The sequence below is a fragment of the Nicotiana attenuata genome, unplaced genomic scaffold, assembly GCF_001879085.1.
Source record: "Nicotiana attenuata strain UT unplaced genomic scaffold, NIATTr2, whole genome shotgun sequence".
Taxonomy (NCBI): Eukaryota; Viridiplantae; Streptophyta; class Magnoliopsida; order Solanales; family Solanaceae; genus Nicotiana; species Nicotiana attenuata.
The window spans coordinates 186,774-192,773 of record NW_017671632.1 but is presented as its reverse complement, the minus strand read 5'-3'; positions in this window follow the sequence as shown (position 1 = coordinate 192,773).

The following is a 6,000-nucleotide window of genomic DNA, read 5'->3' as shown; positions in this document are numbered from 1 at the left end:
GTTGCGCGCCGCAACAATCTATGTGTTTCTATTAGCTGTGTTGGTTTTCGGTATTATCACTTGAAACTCCAAGGATTGGTAATTATGATCGTTACTGGCTTATTTCTTGAGGCTGTAGCTATTATCTTCAATTGACTGTCTTATTTTGTTGCGTATTTCCTTTTCTGTCTTTATTATATACTGCGTACAGGTTGTAGTAAAGGTGACCTGCCTTAGCCTTGTCACTACTTCGTCGAGGTTAGGCTCGGCACTTACAGAGTACATGGGCTCGGTTGTACTCATACACACTTTGCACTTCTTGTGCAGATTTTGGAGTCGGTCCCATCGGCAGTTATTAGCGTGCTCGGATTGGACAGCTTGTGGAGTCCCCTTCCTTTTTATTTGGTTGTGTACTTCCTTTTTAGACAGCTTTTACGTTATTTCAGACCCTTGTTTGTACTATTCTAGTAGCTCGTGCACTTGTGATACCGGGTCCAGGGTTGTATCAGATGTTTGGTTGTTTTAGCTTCCGCATTTTTACTTTGTATTATTGAAGTTATTTCAGTTCTTTCTCATTAATTAACTTAAACTATTGAAAATGGATAAATGTTCTTTCTTTGCCTTACCTAGCAAGTGTAATGTTAGGCGCCATCACGGCCCCGACGGTGGGAATTCCGGGTCATGACAAATACACTAACATTCAAGCTTAAACACAAGTAAAATGCAATAATTAGAGTGAAAACTATGACTAAAATACGTGATTCTAGCCTGCCATCAACACCCCGCACTTAATCCATTGCTCTTCCTCGAGCAATCAAACTGCACTTCACATTGAGCGGCCTTCTTATCAGACAACTTTCCTGACGCATCATGCCAAGAATATTTAAAACAGACTAAGCACCATATCATAACACCCTCGCCTCAAGACTCGACTCACGAGCACCACGCATGTTTTCACTACATGCTCACTTACTCTAACAAAGAGTTTAAAGAACTCATCTTACCTTCACAAATCTTGTTACCTCACACAAACAATAGAGAGTAGTTCCACATACAATAAATTTCAAGAACAGTTAGGAACTCAAGGTAGAAAGAATTCACTCACTCTCAGAATTAAGATTAATGTGCCACAGAAAACGTATCATAGGTTTTCCGGTAGTGTAATACTCTTACTAATTTAGCTCAGTCAGTTAAGGATCAAGTAGAACTTAATTTGATTGTAATGTAGGCTGCATGACTGTTAGGATAGATTTGGATATAGTGGCTACACCTCCCTAAGCACTTTAACACATATACATTATCAATTCAAACCCCACACTTATGTTTAACTAAACCCCAACCTTCATTCATAATAGCACCAAGCTCCCAATATCTTTAAGCACAAACAAGATGAGAACTACCACTAGCATGGAATCTATTTTTTCTTTTCTAGGTTTTGATTTTTTTCTTTTCTTTTTTTTCCAATCAAACTCATTTTTTTCAATTCTCTACAAGTGGCTCTCACAATTTTTCAAACAGTGTACATTTCTCCTTTTTCTATAGTTCCACCAAATATCCGACCATACCTCACTTAGCTTTTACAAGCTCATAACAAAATCAAGTGCTCACGAGAGGTAAAAGGTTCAAATAAATGGTCAATTCAAACACGAGGTCATGCTTGTAGTGTGGTTGCCAAAGAAATAGGATTACAGGATCAACGGGGCTAACTAGGATACAAATTAATTTGGTGTGTAAAAGCATATATTTGGCTCAACAACGAAATGCCTATATCACTTCCTAGACTGAACAAGACTACTATTTCTCTTTGCAAACACATGTGGCATGTTCTAGACATCAACCGACATGCACAGAATATCACAAAACCTCACACACACCTTGGAAAATAACTCACTTAGGATCGGATCTATCCTGACACTCTAGTCAAAGCAGTTAAGCAAAGTTACAATCACCCAATCTAAGGTACTTATTTAGGAGTCAAGAACTGAGCCTAGGCGTCACAAATAAGGCACTCACTGCTCTCATGGCACAGCAAAGTCAATGAAAGTCATCTCCATTTCATACATAGCACACGACTTTACTACTCCTACCAAAAGAAAAACTAACTACACCCGGTTCAAGCAAAACCCTTGAAAAATAATCGCGGCACAAAGAAAAGCCAAGGGGGAATTGTTGCACTACCTAAAAAAATAAATCACAAATAAACGGCTAAAGTTTTATTTTTTTGACTTTAATCCCTCAAGAAGACAGCCGAGGAAATCCGTCGTTGGGAAAATTCAAAAAAAAAAAAATCAATCAAAAGAAACGGTTACAAACACACATATACTTATAGACATTCCCCACCCCACACATTAAATTGTGGCATGTCCCATTGACACACAAATAAAAAGCAAGAGGTACAGGAAACTTCCCTGATTCATCTAGTCGAGGTCTGAATTAAAATCGGGATCTCCTTTGCACGCCCGACCCAATGCACACATCCACGCTGAGAGCTTCTTTTCTGCCTTCTTTGGGTACACCCCACACGTATCAGCTTCACTCTTTCTGATTTTCTCTTTCAGGGCCCCCCTTTCTCCTTCCATTTTGAAGATCAGCCTTTCATCCCCCACTCGGAGCATGAGCTGCCTTTCCTAAATATCTAAAATTTCTCTGCGCGTAGCCAAGAAGGGTCTTCCTATAATCAGCGGGACTTCCCTATTCTCCTCCATGTTCACCACAATAAAGTCCACCGAGAACACAAATTTGTCTACCCGAACCAGCACATCTTCCACGATTCCTTCAGGTATGATTGTGGTCTAATCTGCCAGCTGCAAGGACACAGGTATCGACTTGATCACTCCAAGCTCTCCCTCCAATTTCCTGAAAATAGACATAGACATAATATTAATAGAAGCACCTGAATCACTCTAAGATTTTTTAAATTTAGTACTTCCTTAAGAGCAAGGTATAGTAAAACTCCATGGATCTCTACATTTTATAGGGAGCTTATTTTGCAAGATCGCACTATAAAGCTCTGTCATCTTGACAACCAATATCTCTTCCACTTTCCGCTTCTGCGACAAAATCTCCGTCATGAATTTAGCATAAGCTGGCATGTGAGATAACACCTCTTTGAAAGGTATGTTCACATGCACCTGTTTGAACACTTCTAAAAAGCGTCCGAATCGTTTGTCCAACTTCTCTCTTCTTTGCTTATGGGGTAAAGGAAGAGAAGACATGTATTTGCTCTCTTCCGTCTTATTATTTGTTGCATTATCATCTCTCTTCTTTTTCTGAACTCTAATATTTCCCTTCTTCTTCAACCCCTCATCTACCATCACTTAACCTTCTTGAATGTTGTCATTTTTATGCTCTTCCACAATCTCCATCTGATTTTCAATCAACTTGAGCTTTTGCTTTGCCCTGGAATCCTCCAATACGTGCCCACTCCTCAATAACACTGCATTTATTGTCTCTTTTGGATTTCTCTCAGTATCAATAGGGAGAGTTCCTGGCACCCTCTCAGATAATATAGTAGCCAGTTGCCTAACCAATCTTTCCAGGTTTCAAAAAGTTGTGCCCAGTTCTTTGATAGTTGTACCATGTTCTCGTATATCTGAGCTATGGGTTTTAGGCCTCTCATATATCTTAATAATGAAGGCCTTCATCATATCTTCCATGCTAGACTGATTGGACTGTGGAGGCTGATATTGCTGCCTCTGCTGATTTTGAAAACCTTGAGCTCCTTGTCCCTAGGGTCTAGATTTATTTTATTGCCATGAGTTCAGGCTACCATTTGGTGAGTTCCACAAAAAGCTTGGGTGCCTCTGTCCCATAGGATTGAAATTATTACCACTCTGGTAGTTGCCTCTATCAAAGCTGCCCACAACATTTACCACTTCATCTGCAGCTAAGGCCTGACACTCATGCGTTCGATGACCCATTCCACAAAAATCACAAAATGGTGATGGTTGGCTCTGGACCTTGGCTAAGGTCAACTTTCTTATCTCTTTGGCCATGGCATCTAGTTGGGCTTGCACTACTGTGTTAGAATCTACTTGATGAACCCAAACTAATTTTCTTCTAGCATTACCTTAGCAGGCCACTAGTTAGCATCTTCAGAGAGCTCATCAAGAATTGCCACAATCTCCTCACGAGTCTTTTTCATTAAAGGACCTCCAACTGCAGTGTTCAGAGTTCATCGTGTGGTAGGTGTCAGTCCATCCCAAAAGTCCTGGAGTTGCATCTACAATTCAATCCCGATATGCTGACACTTCCACACTATCTCCTTGACTCTTTCCTAAGCCTCGAAAACTGTTTCGATGTCCGTCTGGCAAAAGTCGTGAATTTCCCTTTTGTATTTCACTGTTTTTGCAGCTATGAAGTATTTGTCAAGAAACTTTCTAGTCATATCATCTCATGTCTTGATCGACCCCGTTGGTAAGCTACGAAGCCAGTGCTTCGCGTCATCCTTCGGTGAAAAGGGGAATACCCTTAAGTATACTGCATCTTTTGACACTCCACTGTATTGGAAGGTGTTCATGATTTCCTCAAAATCCATCAAGTGAGTGTTAGGATCTTCATTCACCTTCCCTCTGAAGACACAGTTGTTCTGGATAGTTTGAAGCAAGCCTTGCTTCAACTCAAAATTATTTTCTGCTATTTTTGGAGGTCTGACACTAGACGTTCCTGATTGTAGACTAGTCTGGAATAACCACACAATGCTCTACCAAGCCTGGGTACAGCATTCTCTAACTGGTCTTCAATCAAGGGTCGATTTAGATTGAATCTTCGACCCCCATTATCTTCGATGTTCTCCTCGGCAACTCTACGGGATGCCTCAGCTGCTATCCTTGCTGCTTCTTCTCGCTGATGTGCTGCCTCTCTTACATTTAATTGCACCTCGTCTTCACCGTTATTAGCCATGTGTTCTTGGGTTGAAGGTTTCCCCAAGAACTTTTCGATGAACATTTTCTCTTTCCTCAATCGTCGCAGACTCTTTTCTACCTCTGGATTGTATGGAATTAATTCCTTTGAAGAAGATCGAGTCATACACTAGAGATGTCAATTTGTTGCCTGCACACGAAAGAGGAAACCCTGAAGAATAAAAAAATTAAAATTAAATTTAAAAAAAAATTTGAATTAGTACAAAAATCTATTTTGAACACTATTGATTGCCAATCCCCGGCAACGGCCCTAAAATTTGACGCGCGCAAAACACAACACAAAATTGCTGCTCGTTGGTCAAAGATAATATAGTTTAATTATTGTCTTCACAGGGATTGCATTTAAACAATGCTCAAGTAATATCTAGCTTAACGCTATTCAGGTTGATCAAAACTTGATTTGTAATGAATATGAACTATGTTTAACAACTAAAATAAAACAATTGACGATAGACAGCAAGGAGTTAGAGATTCACATAGTGGTTTCTTATAAATGTGAGGAATAAGGGTTTGATAAGATATGTGCAAAATAGCTATTTGGGATGTAACTCTAGTTTAATTCACTCTAATGTTCTAATAATTCTCACGAATTCACTCGATGATTAGTTCAAACGCGTAGCCAAGGCTCCTCTATTGATTAAATCTTAACTCTACGAGATGAACTAATATAAGCACTATGAAGTATGCAAGCATGCGTTAATGGATTGGTCCTTAGGAAAACGTCTCTCAAATATTCTCCTAACTTGATTTAATCAACAATTCAATAAGCTCTTCCGATTATTTAAGAGAACCAATGAATTAAATCAGACAAAACAATGCAAATATAATCACCAAGATATTCCTCTTTAGATAAATAAACTAATGAATAAAGTTTCAACAATTCAAAACTCCATAAACGAATTTAAGCATGAACTAGAGTTAAAATCCACAAATATTTATCAAAACACCATATCAGTCAAACCCTAAGGTAAAATACTCCATAATCATGGAGGAAGTCATCACAATTATAATTGAAGAATGAGAAATCATCAATCTAACTTTACCATCAAAACTCTCGTGTTGAATCGATGGAAAGATGATGGAATCCCGTGTCTTGTAG